At 49.0% G+C, this 23288-nt stretch overlaps 1 protein-coding gene across 1 annotated transcript in view; it reads left to right on the plus strand.

The window, feature by feature from the left end:
- LOC137435185 (uncharacterized) overlaps window positions 1-23288 on the plus strand; it is a 367117-nt gene that overhangs the window by 290392 nt on the left and 53437 nt on the right. The gene's annotated exons all lie outside the window — the stretch shown is intronic.

Below are 23288 nucleotides of genomic sequence, written 5' to 3' on the forward strand. Positions count from 1 at the left end.
CTGAACATTTATCTGCCCACAAAGCGAAGGCCATTTGCAGCTTCGTTGACTACTGACCTGGTACATCTGGGACCCAGGAGGTGGCGTCGTAGGAGAAGACCTACCACGCCTGCAATGGACCTTGCTGAACCGTCTATGTACGGGGGTCGGCCGCTTCAAATCATCGCTGAAGATGTGGGGCCTGGCAGATAGCGCCGCGTGTGAGTGCGGCGAGCCTGAGCAAACTGCCAAACACATAATTACCACCTACCCCCTAGACAGAACACCTTCAGAAGCCGGCCTCTTCGACGTAGGACCAGAGACTAGGGCATGGCTGCACGACACTGAGCTGGCCATCTGATGATACACAAAAGAAGAAGAAGACTACTGACCTCCTCTCTGAGCTGGTCCCCTGCCTTGCACCCTGCCCAGCTTGACACCGTGGAAACCAAGATCTTCAAAAGCATTGGAACCTCCCGCTATGACATTGAGCCTCTAACTCTGTCACTTTCATATCCCAGACAAGTTGTTGGTCTCTGTCTTCTCCTCCTTTCTGGTCTTGCACCCTCTGCCATTCCTGTGCTGTTGCCACCTCCCCGCTCTCCCCCCAACCATTACACACACACCCCCCAGGTTTCTGCAGGGTGCATGCAGACTGCCATTAACCCTCTTCTGGTGAAGCTCCCAAAATCCAGAATCACTGCTCACCTCCACTCATTCATTCCACCTTCTTTGCCTGCTTGTGGAACTATCTTCCTTCAATCTCATTCTCCTTCAAGGGCTTCAGGACAGCTGTGCACCACTATCTGAGATCTCCCCACAACCATTATCTTTTCAACCGCCCATCCCCCTGCTTCCAATTAACCCTCCCCAAGCCCACCTCTTTCTAAGTTTGCAGTTTTTCCTTCCTTAGAGTTTGTGGCTGTGTCCATCTTGTTCACCCACCATGTCCTCCTCTGCCCCTCCTTCTCCACATCCCTTGTTTCTGTCTTTAAATTTGTCCATAAATTACATGCAATATGCAATATCCCTGCGTGTCGTAAAAGGCGACTAAGAGAGTTGGCGTCAGGAAGGGCATCCGGCCATAAAAACATTACCTCAAAAAGAGAACCATGACAATTACAACTACATATGGGCAGGGTACAGCCCGAAGTGGAGATCGGTTTCTGAGGTTTGGGACATGGAATGTAGGGACAATGACAGGGAGATCAGGAGAAGTGGTGGAAGTATTGGTCAGAAGAAGAGTGGACATATGTTGTGTGCAAGAGACGAGATGGAAGGGAAATGGTGTGAGAATGGTGAAGGGTAGGCAGGGACAGAAATACAAGTTTGTGTGGCAAGGGTGCCCAGAGGGTGTGAACGGTGTTGGTGTCCTGTTTTCTGAGGAGTTTGTAGACAGTGTGGTGAGTGTGACTAGAGTGAGTGATAGGTTGATGATGGTGAAAATGATGATTGGAAAGCTCTTGGTGAACGTCATATGCTCCGCAGGTTGGTCGGAGCGATGAAGAGAAGGACAAGTTCTGGTGTGCGATAGAGAAGCTGATGGAAAACGTGAAAGATGAGGAAGTTGTTGTGGTAGGGGGAGACCTAAATGGACATGTAGGAAGGAGTATGGATGGTTTTGAGGGAGTTCGTGGGGGTTATGGATATGGTGTAAGAAATGGAGAAGGTGAAAGGATTTTGGAGTTTGCTGATGGAGCTGATTTGTTGATTTGTAATACTCAGTTCCAGAAAGGGGATAATAAGCTTGTTACATACACGTCAGGTGGGTCGACGACAACCGTTGACTTACCTGATGGTGCGTAGGCGGGATAGGGGGCACCTCCGGGACACAGGTGATCCCGAGCGAGGAGGCTGTTTCACAGCACCACTTGGTTGTCTGCGACAATGCGACATAAGGGTGAAAGGTGCGAGGAGAGCTCGGCGGGTGATGTACCAACCGCGAATGAAGGTGTGGAGGTTGAAAGAGGTGACAGTAAGGGAGGCATTAAAAGAGAGGCTGAGTAGGGTAGAGGATGATGTGGTTGAGCTTGAACGTGGTTGGATGTCAATGAAAGATAGTCTATTGGGAGCCGTTGGTGAGGTATGTGGATGGACAAAAGGACCACCGAGGCACTCGGAAACATGGTGGTGGGATGATGAAGTTGGAAAGAGGATTGACGAGAAGAGGAAGAAGTTCAAGGAGTGGCAGAAGGCGAAGGGTACGGGAGCAGAAAAAGCAGAGCATGAAAGTTAGAAGACTGCAAAGAAAGAGGCAGCAAAGGCGCAGGAGGCATGTAGGAAAATGACCGGAGAATGCTTGGATTCGGAAGAGGGTCAGAGAGCGGTATTCAGGATTGCAAAGCAGATAGCGAAAGAGAGGTGTGATGTGATGGGGGTGAGTTGCTTGAAGGATGAAGTGGGACAAATCGGTGTGGACCCAGATGGAATTAAAGGAAGATGGAAAAGATATATGGAAATGCTGTTGAGTACAGAGAATGAATGGGATGGCAACATCGAGAGTAACCCAGTTTTCGGACCGGCAGAGAAGATAATTGAGAAGTAAGTTGAGGAAGCAATAAAAGCAATGAAGAGTAGAAAAGCGGGAGGGCCGACGGGAGTTGTGAGAGATATGTTGAAGGCAGCAGGAAGTTGGGGTGTGAAGAGAATGACAGAGATCTGTAATCTGGTGGTGAAAGAAGGCCGCATTCCAGTGGATTGGGAACTGAGTACCCTCGTCCCTCTATACAAGGGGAAAGGTGACCCTCTGGAGTGTGGCTCGTACCAAGCGATATAGTTATTGGAGCATGCAATGAAGGTATTGGAAAGGGTGTTGGAGAGGAGGATAAGGAAGAAGGTGAAGATTGACGAAATGCAGTTTGGATTTATGCTCGGAAGAGGAACGACAGACGCGCTCTTTATTGTGAGGCAGTTGCAGGAGAAGTACATGGAGAAAAGGAAGAAGTTGTTTCTTGGGTTTGTTGATCTGGAGAAAGCATTCGATAGGGTTCCACGTGAAGTCGTGACATGGGCATTGAGGAAGTTAGGAGTGGAGGAATGGTTGATCATTGTAGTGATGGCAATGTACAAAACAGCGTGCACAGCTGTAAGGACGAAGGATGGGATCAGTGGTGAGTTTGAGGTGAAGGTGGGAGTGCATCAGGGGTCGGTACTAAGTCCACTACTATTTGTAGCTGTGATGGAGGTGCTGGCTCAGAATGTAAAGGAGGGTTTACCGTGGGAGTTGTTGTATGCAGATGATCTGGTGTTGATTGCGGAAAGTATGGATGGACTGAAGGAAAAGATGAACCAGTGGAAGGAATGTATGGAGACCAAAGGTCTGAAGGTGAATATAGGAAAGACGAAGGTGATGGCAAGTGGTAAAGCATGTGGTGAGGTGGAAATAACTGGGAAGTGGCCATGTGCTGTGTGCAGGAAGGGTGTCGGAGTGAACTCCATTCGATGTACAATGTGCGCTGAGTGGGTTCATCAAAAATGTAATGGTCTGAGAGGGTCATTAACCAGTGTGGCAGCTACATTCAAATGTACGGTGTGCACAGAGGGAGCTGCAGATGGAGGAAATGTTGAGTTGGATCTTGGAGACGGCGTGAAGCTGGAAGGTGTGAAAACATTTTGCTACCTCGGAGACATGCTGAATGGAGAAGGTGGATCAGACTCGGCAACGGTTGCTGGAGTGAGATGTGCATGGAAGAAGTTTCGGGAACTGAGTGGTGTGCTGATGAGGAGGGGAGTGTCGTTGAAGCTGAAGGGAAAGGTGTATGCTGCATGTGTGAGAAGTGTTATGATTTATGGGTGATGAATGTAGAGCAGCAAGGAAGGGTGGAAATGCGAATGGTTCGGTGGATGTGCGGAGTATCGTTGAGAGAGAGGAAGACAAATGATGAATTGCGAAAGATGATGGGAATAGAGCCTGTGAATTGATGCTGTGAAGAGGAACAGGTTGAGATGGTTTGGTCATGTGTTGAGGAAGGATGAATGTGACTGGTTGAGAAGAGTGATGGAAATGAATGTCGAAGGAAGTAGAGGACGGGGAAGACCGAGAAAGACTTGGCTTAAGATGGTGGAAGAAGAAATGCGGGCAAGGGGGGGTTAACAAGGAGAGATGCAGAAAATGGGACAAAATGGAGAAGATTGTCATGGGGACCGCAAGGCTAACCCCCGCTCTCGCAGGGAAAATGGCCTTAAAATGCATGTTGTTGTATGCAGGACAAATATAGTGGTCAATAACAATGTAGTTTAACTTTCATTAAAGAAAGTTCGTTTTGGACAAATATACATAGTGATTGACACATGATATTCTAACCTGAGTTTCCAGAAATATGAGGCGTTGGTACAGTTTGGAACACTAAACGATTTTATCCCCCTCTATTATTATCATCTCCCTTTATTTCGGCTGTGTGTGTGTGTTTGTTTTTGGTTGTCTGTCTTTGCTTGGCTGTCTGCATCCTCTTCCACTTCTCTTTCTACTGTTCGTTGATCTCCTTATCTTCCCTTCATACGGGGTGAGTTCCAATGGCACCAAACTCCTTCCCTGCCTTGACCACTACACTCCACTCCCCTTACTGTGCACCAAAAATATTATGTGCACATGTGTTGTGCACATGTGTTGTGCACATGTGCAAAAAAAAATGTTGTTTTTGCCAAGTAGCAAACGGACTCAAATGCAATCCCCTCTCCTCTGGTGAGGGTAAGAAGCAAGTACTGAACCCTGGGACAATAAACATCAAGGCACCTTAACTTTACCTTGATGTGCTCGTCGTTGCAGGTTGGTTTGGTCCAAGAGTGCCATCCACCCTCGCAAAATTCCCATGGAGCATATCTATTTTCCTCAAATTGATTTTTATCCGACTGTACTGGCAAGTATGTAGATCTGCCTTCTCCGGTGACCCTTACTATACTACAAACCTTGGCTACGACAGCTCCGCCCTCTACCATGCAAGGGCCATCGGGTAAGTTGAGCAGCCAAAATGCCAACATGGCCCATGAGTGTCCATTAGGGCACGACCCACCATCCATCCTTCTGTCCCCTGCGAGGAACACGGCTCCACTATCCCCAGCTGGCCAATGTGGTGAGCACCTGCTTCCAACTCCGCCATTCCCAAGGCCTCTGATCTGGGAGGCACTGCCACAGTGCGTGGCATCCCAACAGCCACGTCCCCTGCACCTCCACATCCTCCTGCAGTCCGACCACATGCAGCGCCCACCCACACCTGACCACGCCCAAGGTCTAGCCGACAGCCATGTTCCACCATGAGACTCAATCCCAGAAGACACGGTCCGCACACCTCGGACACCCATAACACCATGCTGACCTCAAGACTACCCAACTACATCTCCACAACCCAGCGTCCCAAATATTGATGCTGTAGCCCCCTTAGCCAGTTTAAGACTGTGTCCTGCTACTCTATCCATTTTTGTCGCAGCCTCCAACTCTTTGGTCTGACACACCTGGATCAATAATGATGCCACTGTGCAGTGTCCACCTGGCCTCATAAAATTCACCCTTAAATTTCCATCTAAACCTCAGATTACCCATGCCAATTATTTTTCACAATTCACTGATTTCACCAAAGAAGGGTGCTTCTCCATACACTTGCCAGCCGAGCATGACCCCGTATGCTCGGATCGCTCCAAATTCCCAATTCAATCCCATGGCTCTCTTCTCAAGCTGAGAGTCCACAAATCACAACAGATCATCTGTGGAAGATCATGCTCACACCATCACATTCCACAGATGCTCCAATGGTTGTCCAGTGGGCTATATCCATTCCTGTCCATGTGGTTCGACCCTCGTCCATCGACCAGCACAGCATGGCAGGTCATCACATGCTGGCTGTCCCAGAGTCTCAGGGAGAGGCTGCCAGGCCGCATGCCCGGGCGGTCACCACATCAGGCCTTTGTTGGCCGTCCGTGGTGCCGTCACTAAAGCACGACACCCAACACCTCCCCCTTGTGATCCTCGTGCTACACCATACCAGGTGCCTGTAAGAAACCACCTCGGACCCCTGGAGGTCCTAACGCACCGGGGTCCGGTGACCCTGCCGGCCCGAGACACTCGCTCGGGCGGCGCCCCGATGGACAAGGGACGCCACACTCCACCAGACCCCCGTGGGCCCCGGGCCGACACCGATGGTTGGACCCCACGTCCAATTATTGCCAGAACAGCTCCCCAGCTGGCTGGCAAAAACCAATTTTGAAAAGGCCAACTTTTCCACGTGGCCGACCCCAATGACCTCTCCTGGTCCGAATTCCGCAGCCCGGGGACAAACTCCCTCCATGGCTGTTCCAAATCAATTTCAATTTAATTTTTCTTTTAAAAATGTTGGCCTCGTGTGCCCAACAACCGCAGCTGCAGGTAACAACCCCATGCTCGGGTTCTTCTGCCCCTCCCTGCAGCTTCTCCAAATTCACTATGGGGACCAGTTTTTCCGAGGCTCTTTTTCCCGACTCCTCTATGTCCGAGTCCAGCTCGGGGCCAAAACATCCCCCCTGCTGGGTATTCAATTTCAGAGCCTCTGGGGCCCAAATGTGGTTCGTGGTGAGGGTCCCCTGGTCACTTCAACCTCATCCTGGGGATGTTCAATGGACCGACTCACCTCATCCCCCAGGCTCTGTTTGACCTGAGCAAACGCTTCCTCGATGATACTGTCCAAGGTATACACAAAGAATTAAGTTAAGCACCCCCCCCGTTTTTTTACAACCTCGCACATTACAAGTTTGTTGTCGTCAAAACAGTGTAATATACCCATGATATTGCTATATTTTCTGGAGAAGTGATATTATGGTCACATAAAAACATAACAATCATGCCGTTTTCAATATTTTATTCTGAATAATTTAAGGTGAAATTTTTTGGGAATTTTAGGCATATTTTCACCTCAATTTAAGTATGGAGCTATAGGTCCATCACGGACAGTGTGGATGACGTTTATGTTTTCTAACGTACAGTCATTGTTCTGAGAAGACCTCTAGCGATCTTTGCGTCAATAACGTGTGTAGGACCCACGTGATCGGATCACTGACTCAACCCTACGTCTCATAGACCCTGTAAGCCGTCGTATGCGTTGCTGTGGCAGGCTGTTCCATTCCCGATGTAATGCACGTTCCAATTCATCCAGATTGGCTATTGGAGGGACCATCTTCGCAATTTGTCGTCCCAACATGTCCCAAACGTGCTCGAGGGGGTTCAGGTCAGGACTGTACGCAGGCCAGGGGATGGTTGTCACAGCACCTTGCTCCAGCAAGGCTCGGACGCGTCTCGCACGGTGAGGCCTGGCGTTGTCATCCATGAAGATGGGTCTGCTGGCGAGGGTGTGGTCATCGAAGTGCGGGATTACGGTGGTATTCAGGATTTCCTCGGCATATCGCTCTCCGTTGAGGTTACCTCGCACAGTTATCAGGTCCAACTTACAGTCATGGGAGAAGCATCCCCAGACCATAATCGAGCCACCACCAAAGGGTACCGTTGGTTGAATGTTTTTAGGTGCATACGCGGTGTTTTTGTGGCGCCACACCCGAACACGCCCATCTGTCACGTACAGCAAGAACCGGCTTTCATCCGACCAATGAACTCGCCTCCAAGACCGGATGTTCCATCCACGTCGCGCTAGGCACCATGCCAAACGCTCCCTCTGATGTCGTTCGAGTAGCCTTGGACGCTTGATCACTCGTCTTGACCTTAAACCGGCCGATTTCAGGCGGTTCCTCACGGTACGGTGACATAGCCTTCTGTTGGGCAGCCAGTTGTCCTTCAGGAAATGGCTCGAGGCGAAGGGATATCGTCGCACCAGTCTCAAAAGCGCTCTATCTTGGCGGACTGTTGTCACGCGAGGTCTTCCAGACCTTGGGCGGTCCTTCACCGCATCCGTTTCCTGGTGTTTCTGCACCAACCGACTGATCACCGAATGGTGGTAACCAAACGTTCGAGCTACAGCTTTTCTGGACATTCCGGACTCGATCATGCCTATTATCCGCCATCGTTCTCCGTCCGACAACCGTCTACGAGCCACCATTACGAGAAAATGACCATGTAACCCCCACACGAGCTCAGGCGTGACTTGCAATAACCCGTGATGATAGTGCATTTACAGAAAATCACGACCACGTGGATGATAACACGTGCTGCACGAGCGATGGGCGTCACAGATGAGTGCACTCATCTGCATTTCATCAATGGATAATTGCTAATGTCATACCAATCATTATTTGATCTCACATACCTTAGAATATATGCCAATGTATACATATACACAAAGAATATATATTAGGGGGTGCTTACCTTAATTCGTTGTGTAGGGGTGCTTAACTTAATTCTTTGTGTATATATAGCTGCTGTGTCAAATCATTATTCTCATTATCCCCAATCAATTCTGGCCCCAACAGGTCTTTATCTTTACATACACGGTCCGGTTCCATTACACGGACCTCCAATATTTTTACGTCTTGCTCCAAATCACCAATGTGCAGTGCCCTCGTGCTGCACAATTTCCAATTCCTCCCCCTGCTGGTGCATTTTGACATCCACACAAGCCCAAAAACCTTCCAGGTCTTTTCCAGTTAAACATTCCCCATTTAAGTTTGAGTTTCCCCGCTCCTGTGCCCCAAGGCCATCAAACTGGGTTTCACACTTCAATTTCCAATGCCATCTCTTCCCGTTTTGAATCAAATTCTGTTGCCCATCCCTGCTGCTCCTGTGCCCCAATTTCATTCTTTTGTTCTTCCTTTAATTCACTTGTCCAACCATCAATTTTGTCACTCATTCCTCCCATGTTTCCCATTTTTATTGACATCCTCTTTTATTTCCCTCATTTCATCACTCATTTCCCTCATATCTCCCCTTAATTGTTCACCCATTCCTCTCATTATTTTCCATTTGTTCACTCTGGGCATTCATTTTTTATCCAATCCCTTTTTTATTTTCCCAAACGTTCCCCACGCTCATTCTGCTCATTTATAAAACTTATCATGGCCTGGAAAGCGTTTGGGTCTGTTCCCATTGTCCCTGGGTCCCTCATAGGGGAGGGAGGGTGGACTAATGCTCGGGACGGGGGAAGTGCTGACATTATGTGCCGACAAAGCGGGTTCCCACTCACGTGTATTTTACCTCATAAAAGTAAAGATTTTTAAATTTTCCGAAAAACGCGATGTTGTGCTTCGTACACCAATAACTATAAAATTTGGACACCCCGTTGCTACAATTGCCTCCCCCTCGAGGAGAGAAAGACAATCGTTAAAAATTGCAAAATTGCAAAAAAGCATTAAAAAAGCAATTTGCACCCAGCGGGTGTCGATCTCACAACTCTCAGGCACCGAGTGCCCGTCGAGTCCGAATCCCACTCCTGACACCAGTTGTGTGTCTACCCTGTAGTGAACACCGCAGGGTGACAGATGGCCAAATGAGCTTTAGCTCCGAGGCGTTCAATCAATGGCGGACCTTCTTTATACGCGCGTGAAGAGGGGTGGAAGGGAAGGGCCGCGAGCGGGTTACCTTCACGGTGAGGAGGATTAATTTAGATCATTATTATTAGGTTAACACAATTATAATGAAATCATCGATTGTCCTCTGTGTGGGATTACATTGAAGAAAATTTTAATGCCCGGGAGAGGGAGTCTGACTTTTATACACAAATAACATACCAAAATACAATGGTACTTGAAGTACCTATCAAAAAGTACATCAAAGGAACATCAAAATACAGAACAGTAACATTATTTCAGCCAGGACCCATTTCTCTCAGTCGATCTCAGTGATTTCGATTTTATAATCTTGAAAGCGGCCGATTATCTCATCATCAAGGCCACAGCAGATGTAATGTTTTGAATTATGCTGCAGTAGTCCAAAGGTGGTGTCACGTACAAGCGAGAGGAATTTGCAGACATCTTGTCGCCCAGGGGGCTGGTTGACCTTTGTATGGACATGCATATATTCCGTTTTAAGACCATTTTATCAACCAAAATACAATTACTAATTTGCCAACATTATAATTCAAATCACAACCATTTAAAATGGTACACTATTCCATTTAGAAGCTTTGTCATCAATTGTGAGATGTGGGTACAAAGGTGTTTGCATTTATCAGTCGAGGACAGAGGCCGCTGTGCTCCAGACATCTCCTGCAAACACTCCAAGTGAGGAGTTGGCTGGCCTTCACCCCACCCTGTCATCTCACCAACAGCACGGCTGGGGCACAACACTCTCAGAGCAGGATTTATTAACTGAATAGTCTCCAATAATTAATCACCTTTATATTTATCCAATTAAAATACATTTCTCCTTTGTAAAATCCTTACTGAGTAAAAACAATATCCGTGTGTCTGTTGGAGTGTGTGTGTCTGTTGGACTGTGTGTGTGTGTGTATTAACATCTTCGACATCTCCTTCCTCTTGTCATATAATGTCAATTAATTATTTATGACAATTAACGAAGAAAATTAACTTTATCTTTTTCATTCTCATGGATACTTTTTTATTGATTGATGGGCCTGTACTTCACCAGACGTCCTCTGGGTGGGTAGCAGTGACATGTCTTTACCTCATAAGCTGCCTCTCCATTGAGATGTCACCTGTCGTTGGCTATCCAGATAGTTGTAATGCTCTTTCATCTGAACGATCTGGCATTTGGTGAAGCCGCTGAATGGGGTCATGTTCCCCACTGTCGAAACAGCTGGTAGAAACAGGGTGCCAATGGAGCTGTAAAGCAGGTCTGCCACCACATTGTCCCGTCCAGGTGGGAGCTGGAGCTGAAAACCCGCTCCGACGAGGAAGCTTGGACCACTGGCGCATTCAGAGCGGTGTTTGGCTTGTACCGGAGAGAGCCAGCATAACTGTGAAGGCTTGATGTGGAGGGCAAGTGCATGATTATACAGATAGTCTTACCCCATTCCATTCCCAGGGCTCGTCCCTTCCGTGCTGCTGGTGGAGCGGTACCATCGTTGTCGAACACCAGGAACCACATCAGGTCATGCCGACTGGGAAAGCAACTTCAGTTGCTGATGCTGGCTCCATATGGAGGCGTGGTAGATGGCCGTGATGTTGGACTGAAGCACAGACATGCTGTTAGCCCAATCACTCTGTAAAGGTGATCACTGTGGACGAATACGACCTTGCCCTGCACTTACCACTGCAAAATGCTCGATCCTATTAGACTTTCTCTTACCATCTTAAGCACTTACATGAACCCACCAAAAATTATTTCGTTCTTTGGTCAAAACAAACAGATACAGTGTACATAAATTATTGAATTTACATTTCCAAAAACCGACATGAGATTTACGATTCTTAAGACATTAATCTGAACATGCAAAATCGCAAATAAACTGTTTAATCATTCTTAATCCCAAACACAGGCCCGAGGAGCCGCATTTTCAAAATAAAGTGCTTGAGCTGCAAGATCATTTCTCCCAAGATGTGCCAACGTAAAGTTTTCAAACAATTAAACATTTACAAAATCACACATCTTTAAGGTGTAGGTTTTGTTTCTTCAACAAGTGTCTTTACACACCTGCTAGAGAACTTGTTAGTCATTCTACAGGATATACTTTGTAGCTGCAAAATGCTAGATTCTAACCACCAGCTCAGACACAGTTCTTCGCTTCGTTATCAGCTGCTTTCCTCCCTCACTTACAGGCCAAAAACACTCAGACGCTGTGACCTTGCTCTCATAAGAGCCTCATTCGGCTGCATCTTACGCACTGGACTACAGGAATTAAAATACTTTTTTTTTTCTCCTTGTCAAGCAACAGCAATATTAGCAATTAGATCATCATTTTTATTTATTTATAGGGGTTCTGGAAGAACCCGGGACATATAGGCATGCCTTGCGTAAAATAGCCATTTTAGTGTGTACAAAATTTGAATCTGATAACGCAATTTCTATTTTGTGTTCCCAAAATAACATTGTTTGTTTCATTAACATTGTTTAAACTAGCAACGGTACCCGCCCTATGGGTAGGCCTTCAATTGGGAGGCCCAAATGAAAAGGTAAAATATCAGAAATTGAAGGCTTTTTTATTTTAAACGATTTTTATAAACATCCGTTAAATCACATCACACGGAAATCATCAAAATCGAAACAGTATTTGTAGAATTTCAACAAAAGCCTTCAATATGAACACTGTTCATATCAGTAAATATTATTCCATCGTGTTTGTAAAAACTGGAAAATTGGAAAAACAACAGCCTATTTTACTCCAGAGGGTCCCAGGATTACCCACCCAAAATATCGTTGCGATCGGTTCAGCCGTTTTTGCGGTACCTGGGAACAGACGGACAGACAGACATTTGGTGAATTGTAGTAAGATGAACTACGTCTTAATCATAGACGGACAATCACGAACTGATGAGACGGACATCGACCTAATTTTGCATAATCACTGTCTACATCGCAACAATTTCGGTATTTGTGTCATTTTCCCTCACACTAATCATTTTTTCTCAACTCCTTAAATTTTTTTTATCATTTCTTCAATATGTATATCAATACATTTACTTGCATTGCATAAGCCTTCGTTTTCAATGAACAACCCTGTCTGACCTTGAAATGCCACGAATTTGCTCTTAATTGTGTTTCCTTTGAAAGCAATCGAGCAGGAAAACATTATTTTCAAGTCCTTTGGTGAAGAACATAATTTTTGTCTCCCGTCGCACAGCGGAGCGAAAGGGGGACTATGGTTTTCCCCTCCGTCCGTGTGTCCGTCCGTCCGTCCGTGCGTGCGGGCGTGCGTAAGCGAAGGACCGCATTCGAATTTGGTGTGTGGGTGCAACCCACGTCAAAATCCAAGATGGCCGCCGCCATGTATGTCTGAACCTTGTGAGATGAATATCTTGAAAAATAAGCCAAGTACCAACTTCTAATCTGGTGTGTGGGTGTATCTCGGCATAAGGGAGAACGCTATTGAAAATTGGGTCGCCACGTCAAAATACAAGGCGGCCGCCTACATGTATGTCTGAACCTTGTGAGCGAAATATCATATCATAGCATATTTTCTGCGTCTTCCACTTTGTCAACTCACATCACCTCCCCGACGGGGGACCGAGGCGTAACGCTTGTCCTCATGATTTTAGCTTCCCCCAATGTGAAGGCTGGAACCTGGTCCATTCCAAGTTTGGTAACGTCGTGTAAATGTGGGTGTTGCTGAAAAAGGTGTGTGTTCCATGGAGGAAAATAAGTTTCGCTGTTGCTAGTCGATGGATGTAGAGCACGCTACGTGTTGAAAGAAGTACAGTGTTTGGAAGACATAGGAGAAATCAGAAACCATTTTGGAAATGCAGACAAATTGATCAGGATATCAAAAATCAAGATAATGAATCAACATAAAACCAGGCCATCTCTCATCAGCACAGCCATCGTCTTCGTTCGCTCTCCCTCAGTGAAACTCGTGTGCAGACCAGCTGAATACAAAGGAGAACGAAGAGGGTTTTGTTCGCAATTTTGTCCCAATAAGGATTATCTGATGGCACAGTGTAACAGACAGACAAACAGAGGCGAACCCCAAGCCCTGTAATTTAATCAGATTATCCCCAGATGTTCCAAACGACACCAGTGTCCACTTCCCCCAGACTGGCACAGTCTCATCCACAGTTCGGATTAGCAAGTTCACTCACAAAACGAAATTCTAAAAATCGTTTGTCACTGAAGGGCAAATTCAGCCAACCTCATGCAAGAGAAAACAGCACCCCACACATACAACATACAGACATGCCCCGAGCACAATACCGAGGACAACCCCCATAGACACATCCCAGAATAATAACAAACATAACCAATGTCTGTATTTACTGCTTACGTCAATATTACGCCTCCACTGCTCCAGTTGGCCACCTCCATGCAATCCCCACTTCTCCAGTTAATCTGCATCTCTGCATTTTAATCTAACGACACGGTTGGCAAGCTATCGCTGGCATGCTGCGATGGCCTCAAATAGCTGTAATGATTCTTAGACTCTCTTGAGTTCTTGTTTACCTTTAGGTGCTATCTATTGCCTCTAACCCACAACATGACCTCAAATCCAACCTTTGTTTTAGCAAATTCCAATTTATTTATTTCTTTTTTTCAGATTGACGGTAAATCTGACATCGGTCTCTAGTTTTCCAATTACGTCACATTTGCTATGAAACCTGGTTTGACCCATTCTGTCATAGAAATTATCCATCCTATAGATTGGATAAGAGTCGGTTCATGTCACTTCATTTACCCTAGAGTTAAAATACTCACCTGGACACCACAACTTCAACCTTTACAAAGCAAAACATCTCATAGCCGGCGAAGCCGGTGTTGTGAATGAACGCGTACGTATTATGTTGAAAAGCCAGATTTTGCTGGATCCTTTGAGAATTTCGAAGCTTTGACGCACCAAATCGCTCCATGGAGGCCGCCATCTTGCGGATGTGGAAGTATGCATAAAAAATTGCGAAAAAGTTCAATAGGAGTTTGTTTCACCCGTCTTTGTTTGATTCACAATCTTATGCACCTCCAATTTGATAATTAAAATACTTTATGACCAACCTCGTTCCCCGGGGCTGCATGGGCCCTGGTTATCTTCAACGAAAATCGTCACCAAACACCGGAAACCAATGAGATTCGAGCATTTGAAAAAATATTTCAAAAACCAAATCGCTCCATGGAGGCCGCCATCTTGTGGATGCGGAAGTATGCATAATAATTTGAGAAAAAGTTCAATAGGAGTTTGTTTCACCCGTCTTTGTTTGATTCACAATCTCATGCACCTCTAATTTGGAATTAAAATACTTTAAGACCAACCTCGTTCCCCGGGCCCGCATGGGCCCTGGTTATCTACAACGAAAATCGTCACCAAACACTGGAACCAATAAGATTCGAGCATTTGAAAAAATATTTCAAAAAAGCTTATTACCGCGTTTTGGAGGCTGAAAACGTGGTTATCTACAACGAAAATCGTCACCAAACACTGGAACCAATAAGATTCGAGCATTTGAAAAAATATTTCAAAAAAGCTTATTACCGCGTTTTGGAGGCTGAAAACGGAGTCAGATATTCTAAAATTGACGAAGAATTACATTTTAGAAATCTCGCGGCCGTAGGTGATAGTTTTTCGCGGCCGTAGGGGATAGTTTTTCACGCCCGGAAATATCCGAAGTTGAGACGGAATTCACCGAATTAATCAAGAAGTACATTTTATAAATCTTAATCTCATCCAAAATGCAAATGGTGTGGCGGGCACAAGGGGCAATAATTCCGCGCACCAGTGGGTGGCGCGAGCGTCCAGGCGGGGAACAAAAGCACATGCCCCGCCTTTTGACCGATCGGCCACGCCCAGGGACTAGGCGTGGCCTCGGGACATATATGCGGGCTCTAAGCTCGAGCCCGCCCAGTGCTGAAGTGCGAGCCTTGAATAAAGACTCTTGTTGTACCAACGCGTTGTGGCCTACCTCTCTGGCAATCGAGTTGTGTGTGCACAGCACCACACTGGTGACCCCGATTGGTTCAGCCGTTGCTGACCACCGAACGCGCCATGGCTACCAATGCCGTCGCAGTCAAACTGCCGGAGTTTTGGGAAGCGCAAGCCGACGTTTGGTTTTTGCAGGCCGAAGCTCAATTCCAACTCCGAGGCATAACGGCGGACGAGACCCGGTACTACCACGTGGTCGCCGCCCTCGGGCCCGGCACTGCCGCCCGAGTCGTGTCCATCCTTCGGCGCCCGCCGGGCGACAACAAGTACGAGGCGCTCAAACGTCTCCTCATCGCCACGTTCGGGCTCACGGAGATCGAACGGGCCGACCGCCTCCTGGACCTTCCCGCCCTCGGCGACACACGACCATCCGTCTGGATGGATTCAATGCTGTCCCTGCTTGAAGACCAGCCCCCGGATTTCTTATTCCCGGCGCTTTTCCTACGCCAGCTACCTGCACAGGTACGCCTCGCGCTGGCCGGTTCCAAAATAAAGGAAGCCTGCGCCCTGGCCGTAGAGGCCGACAAGTATTTCGCGGCCTGCGACACGCGGTCGGTGTACGGTGCTGCCGTAGTGGATCCCGGTGCGGAGGCTCCAGCGCCCCCGGTTTCCCTCGTGGCCGCTGCTGCGCCCCGTCCACTACCGCCGCCGCCACCACCACCGCCGCCGGCGCGGCCGTTACCGCCACAAACCTGGTGCTACTACCATGCCAGGTTCGGCCGCCAGGCTAAAACGTGTCGCCCGCCGTGCTCTTTTGACGGGTCAGGAAACGACCGGCGCTCACTTGCGGCCATGAGCGTCGGCCATTCCGGCAGCCTCCTTTTCATCACGGACACCTTGTCCGGGCACCGTTTTCTTTGCGACACAGGAGCGCAGGTAAGCGTCCTCCCCGCCTCCACGTCCGACAAGCAAACCGCGGGCCGGGGCCCCGCTTTGCTTGCCGCCAACGGTACACCCATCCGCACATTCGGGAAGCATTGCCTCTCACTGCGGTTCGGAGGGCAGCGCTTTCAATGGTCGTTCGTGACCGCCAGCGTGCCAATGGCACTGCTCGGTGCGGACTTCCTATGCGCGAATGGGCTGTTGGTCGACGTGAAGCGCAGACGGCTCGTCCAGGCCGAAACCTTCAGCTCGCTCGCTTGTTCGCTGAGCGGCTCCTTGAGCGGCTCACCGAGCGGCTTGCCAAGCGGCTTACTGGAAGGATCCGTCCCGGCGAGCTTAGTTTGCACGCTTCCGGCAGCGGACGACTTTACCCGCCTCCTCGCCAGTTTCCCGGCCCTCACGCGGCCCACCTTCTCAGCGGTGGCCACTAAACACGGGGTGGAGCACCATATACCCACGGTCGGGCCACCGGTCTATGCCCGGGCACGCCGACTCGAACCCACGAAGCTCGCCATGGCGAAAGCGGAGTTCGCCACGCTGGAGCGGCTGGGGATCGTACGGCGCTCCAACAGCGCTTGGGCTTCTCCTCTGCACATTGTGCCGAAGCACGGCGGAGGATGGCGGCGGTGCGGGGACTACCGCCGGCTCAATGATGCCACCACCCCCAACCGCTACAAGGTCCCGCATATCCAGGACTTTTCCGCCCGGTTGGCAAACACGACCGTGTTTTCCAAGGTGGACCTCATCCAGGGCTACCACCAGGTCCCCGTCCAACCGGACGATGTCCCGAAGACGGCCGTCATCACCCCTTTCGGCCTCTTCGAGTTCCTGAGAATGCCTTTCGGGTTGAAGAATGCGGCCCAGGCGTTCCAACGGCTTATGGACAGCGTCTTGCGCGACTTACCTTGCCTCTTTGTCTACCTGGACGACATCCTAGTCGCGAGCGCGTCCCGGGAGGAGCACATGCTCCACCTCCGCACACTTTTCGAATGCCTGGGCCAGCATGGCCTAATCATCAACCCCGCCAAGTGCCGTTTCGGCGTCGCCACCATCGACTTCTTGGGGCACCGCATCACCAGGCACGGGGCCATCCCTTTACCGGCCAAGGTGGAGGCGGTCAGGGATTTCCCGCGGCCCCGCACGATCAAGGGGCTCCAGGAGTTCCTGGGCATGGTAAATTTTTACCACCGCTTCGTGCCACACGTCGCCCAGCTCCTCCGCCCCTTGCACGAGGCCCTCCGGGGCAAGCCGGGCAAAGGTGACATCGCCTGGTCGGAGCCGATGGCCGCGGCGTTTGCGGGCGCAAAGCTGGCCCTGGCCGACGCCACCATGCTGGCGCACCCGGCGCCCGATGCACCGATCGCCCTCACCACTGACGTGTCGGACTACGCGGTGGGTGCGGTGCACGAGCAGTGGGTGCGTGGTGCTTGGCAACCGCTGGCGTTTTTTAGCCGGCAGCTTCGCCCGCACAAACGCCGCTATAGCACCTTCGACCGCGAGCTGCTCGGGCTCCACCTGGCGGTCCGACACTTCCGCCATCTGCTGGAGGGACGCCCGTTCACGGCTTTCGTTGACCACAAGCCCCTTGTGTCCGCGATGGCCAAGGTCGCCGAGCCATGGTCGGCACGGCAGCAGCGTCACCTCACTGCCGTGTCCGAGTACATGACGGACATCCGTCACGTGGCGGGTAAAGACAACCCGGTGGCGGATTGCCTTTCCCGGTCCGTCGTGCACGTGGTCCACCTCGGGGTCGACTATACCTGGATGGCGGAGGACCAGACCGCCGACCCCGGCGTCCAGGCCTTGCGGACCGCCGTCATGGACCTTCGCGTCACCGAGGTGCCGTTCGACGCCGCAGGGGCGGCCCTCCTATGCGACGTCTCCCTCGGCCGGCCTCGCCCCATCGTGCCCGCTGGCTGGCGGCACCCAGTTTTCGACGCCATCCACGGCCTGTCCCACCCGGGCACGAAGGCATCCCAGAAGCTCGTCGCGGCGAAGTTCGTCTGGCATGGCCTCCGGAAGGACGTCCGCGACTGGGCCAGGACGTGCCTCGCGTGCCAGCGCGCAAAGGTCCACCGCCACACCCAGGCCCTGTTGGCCCCGTTTGCGGTGCCCGAGCGTCGGTTCGACCACGTGCACGTCGACTTGGTGGGACCTCTGCCCCCCTCGCGGGGGTTCACCCACCTCCTCACCATGGTGGACCGCACCACACGGTGGCCGGAGGCCGTCCCATTGGCGGCGACGTCTGCGGCTGATGTGGCGCAAGCCTTCATCGCCACTTGGGTTGCCCGGTTCGGTGCCCCCTCGGACATCTCGTCCGACCGCGGCCCCCAGTTCACCTCGGAGCTCTGGGCTGCGGTGGCGCAAGGGCTTGGGGTGAAACTACACCGCACCACGGCCTACCACCCCCAGGCCAATGGCCTGTGCGAGCACTTTAATCGCTCAATGAAGGCCGCGCTCCGGGCCAGCCTCCGCGACGGCGGCTGGGTCGACAGACTCTCCTGGGTCCTGCTGGGCCTCAGGACGGCACCCAAGGATGACCTGCGCGCGTCCTCGGTGGAGCTGGTCTTCGGGCAACCACTGCGGGTACCGGGTGAATTTATCCCCGACTCCACGGCTCCTTGGGCTGCGGCGCAACAGCGCTCCGCCCTTCAGGAGACCGCCCGGAGGTTCGCCCCGGTGCCGATGGCACACCACGGTTGCCCGCCTTCCCACGTCGCCCCGGAGCTTCGCACGGCGAAGTACGTCTTCGTCTGGCACGACGCCCACCGGACACCGCCACGGCCCCCATACGACGGGCCCTTCCTCGTGCTGGAGACCGGGGACAAATTTTTCACCATCGACATCGGTGGTGCCCCGGATCGCATCTCCGTGGACCGCCTCAAGCCGGCCCACCGCGATCCGGACCACCCCCTGCAAGCAGCTCTGCCTCTGCGTCGAGGCCGCCCCCCGGCGGTCAGACCCCCGGCAACATACCAGCCCCGCCGTCCCGCTACCCCCCAGCCCTGCAACCATCGCCAGGGGGCGTTTCGGCCGGGTCATCCGGCTTCCCCGCAAACTCACCCTTCAGGTGCGCGGGAATTCTGGGGGGGCGCGTGTGGCGGGCACAAGGGGCAATAATTCCGCGCACCAGTGTGTGGCGCGAGCGTCCAGGCGGGGAACGAAAGCACATGCCCCGCCTTTCGACCGATCGGCCACGCCCGGGGACTAGGCGTGGCCTCGGGACATATATGCGGGCTCTAAGCTCGAGCCCGCCCAGTGCTGAAGTGCGAGCCTTGAATAAAGACTCTTGTTGTACCAACGCGTTGTGGCCTACCTCTCTGGCAATCGAGTCGTGTGTGCACAGCACCACAATGGTGTCATTTTGAACTAGGTACGGTACCTACTCCACCTACCTACTACCAACTACCTAACCTACTGATGCCATCAAAATTTATTTTTGCTTCTGTTCTCTTTCCCATATTGAAATTGATATAGGTCTTTAACCAAAGACTTTATGTAAACTTTAAAACTCTGAATTTTCTTCACCCTCAACCCAGCAGATACCTTTGTCATATAACATAGAAAGTAATTTTTCTGTTGGTCTGGTGGAATTTTAAGTAAGAAATGATTGTTGATAACCACTGAGCCATTCTTTTCTCAGGCTTTCATTATCGGGGGCATATGCTGGTCTTTGTGGTTGTTGTGGAGTTCTTCTGGATATTTAAAATCAAAGTCAAAATAATGACCTACCTTAGCCCTATATAATTATGTCTGGGTGGAAATTAAAACATCTTTCAAGACTTTTTCATGGTTCTTCTCTTTTACCTATTTGAGTTTTTCATACGGTAAACATTGGGACATTTAGTGGGGTTACCTTCCTGGGACCCCATAAGTATTTGTGCAATGTGCATACCTAAGTTTGAAGGTGGATTTAGTTACCTTGGGACATTATCTTTAAAATGAGCTTCCACACACCTCGTGAAACGATGAGGAATGGCCGATAGGGGGCGTTTCAAAATGGCTGTCATGAGAATATTCAGATTTCAGATTTATATCGGTTTCAAGCACATGGTGTCTATTCTGGTTTTTTTTGGAGGTTCTAATGCATCTGTCATACTTAAAACCTCCAACGGTATGCAAAACTACCTTAAATGTTCATTTATTGACATCTAGTCAGGGCCCTTAGGGATATTTTGGGGCCGTTTGGTTCAAATTCTTCCAAAAGCACCAAATTTGACCCAGATGTTGCCCATGCCATACTCTTTCGATTTTTGACGGGCGCCAAGACGGGCGCCCCCCCCCCCCCCGGGGGGCCCCATATTGGCGAAATACTAAATGGCTGCCACCCGGATTAGAGGAAAATCAGTTAAATAACCAAAAGGGTTGGAATCATGTATGATACCACTTTTCAGGGGTTTTCGAGGTCGAGGAATCCAATTATGATGTTATTTTGATGATTCGAGGTCAAGGTCAACCCTCAAGGTCATCTTAAAGGTCATTTTTGAGTCAAACATGTCGGTTTTTGAGTTTTTTGTCAAGATTTACGCGAGGTTCACCATTTTATGTTTCTGGGTTGGGTAATCGAACTCTGACCTTATTTTTGACAATTAGAGGAAATATTTACATGTCTATTTCCTAATTTTCAGGCATATGCAGTTCATCAGTCTAATTACAAAGGTACGGATTTTGATGTTTTATGAACTGTATGCCATATCCTTGTGTTTAATTTTTGTGCGATCATGATCCGGGTTCATGTATACATGATTGTATACATGTCATAAATATGACGTCATAGGTCATGTGACCTGGCGGCCATATTGGATTTTATGAAAACCTTAAAAATGGATCCCTGCCTTCATTTTTCGATCGATTCATTTTGAACTTTGACCACTTATAGTACGCCATGTGATTGGATGCATATCCTAATTATGACGTCATAGGTCAGGTGACATGGCGGGATGGACCGGTATGGTCCCCGGATCATACTGCCCTTGGCGCCTGTCAAAAATCGAAAGAGTATGGCATGGGCAACATCTGCTCCAAATTTGATGCTTTTGGAAGAATTTGAACCAAAATATCCATAAGGGCCCTGACTAATCTTAAATGGCCAGGAAAAACAATTTTTGTCTATTTCAGTTTTTAATGATTTTAGATCCATCTTCCTTACTTTCAACACCCAAAGACATTCAGAAATACAAACAATCTTCATTTCTTGAAGTCTCTCAAATTGCAATGAGAATATTGCATATTTCAGATTTTGACTGATGTCACCCACAAAGTCAGGCATGGTGTCTATTCTGATGTTTTCAATTGTCTTTAATCTTTTTTCACACTTAAAACACTCAAAGGCATTCAGCAATATCTGGAACTTTCATCTAATAGCAGATTGGGCCACCAAGCAGATACCACTTTATCATATTTTACCCAAATCACACACATGTACGTCCTGGTTGCTTTGAGTTATTTATGCAATAATATTTGTATTACAGTTAGCAGTTAAAATAATGGCTGATCCTCATATATCAAGACCATTGATAAAGTCGAGGCCAGAAGAGACTGTGCGAAAGAGAAAGTACTGCCTCACTGTATACTGTGTGAGCAAGAAGGTGAAGCTGAGGATCTGTTGGAGTTGAAGGATTTTTGTGCCATGGAAGAACTTGAAATTGAAGGCAAAGGCGGGGATTGGCCATGATACAATTGATACATTTGATGGCGCATTTGACCGAATTGACTGGGCTACTGGGCCAGAAAGACAATTGATGCACAATGCATGCAAATTAAAAATGTCTGACGGACGCAGGCTTTCACAAGCAACGAGATGAAAACAAAAGGTCAGCAAACAGGAGTTGCAAGATCCATCTATTGCTGAGGAATCTTTGTCTGAACACTGCGTTGCAACATGTGCCACAACTGGTCGTCTGCACCAAAAGGATGTCTGTATTTGCTGTTTTCAGTCTGTTGATACTCGGCACGCAAAGAGATCAAAAAGGCATCTCTACTTGTTGACTCAGGTTTGTTTACAATCGGTTTAACTGAAAACACTTTGACGTTTGACAAATGAAGCTGCATGCTTTCTGTTGTATTTTTTTTAAATCTTCCACAGAAACTGCCATGGGACCAGTTTAAAGCGGCCATGGTATACATTGAGGATGATGTTGTGCGAACATACTTTCTGGCATTCATCGCTGATTGTGATGATTTCTGTGCCATGGAGATCCCCTACCACAAATCATGTTGGGACAAGTATGTTTCTGTGAGCTACAAATAAGATGGTCCATCCCGGGACATCCACATCCAGAATGGTTGCAGGCAGGAAGTTGATGAAATGCTTTTTCATCACATATTATGCTGGACAATTTCAACTTTCCTAAGTGTGGTCATGGGTCCAACTTCAAGTAATTGCTCGAGAGTCATTTCAAGGATCGTCTTGGATTCCACGTCCGTTTCCACTGTAATGAGTCGATGATTGTGTTTGACAAAGGTATGGGAGGAACCTACATTGAAGCTGCCATTAACCAGTGGATCACCAGATGAACAGGTGTATCTACTTGTTGCCAAGAGATGCATGAGAAAGCTGCAGATATGCTGGTGACTGTCTGGCCTCCCCATCCTGACCAGATCACTGAAACACCAATGGATCCATGAAAGTTACTAACATGGGTGAATGACGCAAATGATCAGGATTTTGGAGGAAACTGGTGCAATCCTCAGATCTGCTTGCTGAGTGACCGACTTCTCTCACACATAACGAGGAAACGGACATCGCTACAGGTACAGCAATAGTAACATGAGATTTTAAAGTGATGGATTCAATATTTGTTTGGAGTTATCACATTGTACCATTAGCCCCAGTTGTTTCTTCACACACTCAGCTTTACCATTCATTACAATGCCTTTCTGCAACTTTGTTCTTTTATTTTCACTAGGTTCTTACAGCAGTTACTATCCATAGAATGACATGAAGTAAGGAGCTGATAACCACAAATAAGAAACTCAGCATCACAATCTCCTCCAAAGACA

Source organism: Myxine glutinosa, chromosome 9 (genome assembly GCF_964187855.1).
Source record: "Myxine glutinosa chromosome 9, kmMyxGlut1.1, whole genome shotgun sequence".
Classification (NCBI taxonomy): Eukaryota; Metazoa; Chordata; class Myxini; order Myxiniformes; family Myxinidae; genus Myxine; species Myxine glutinosa.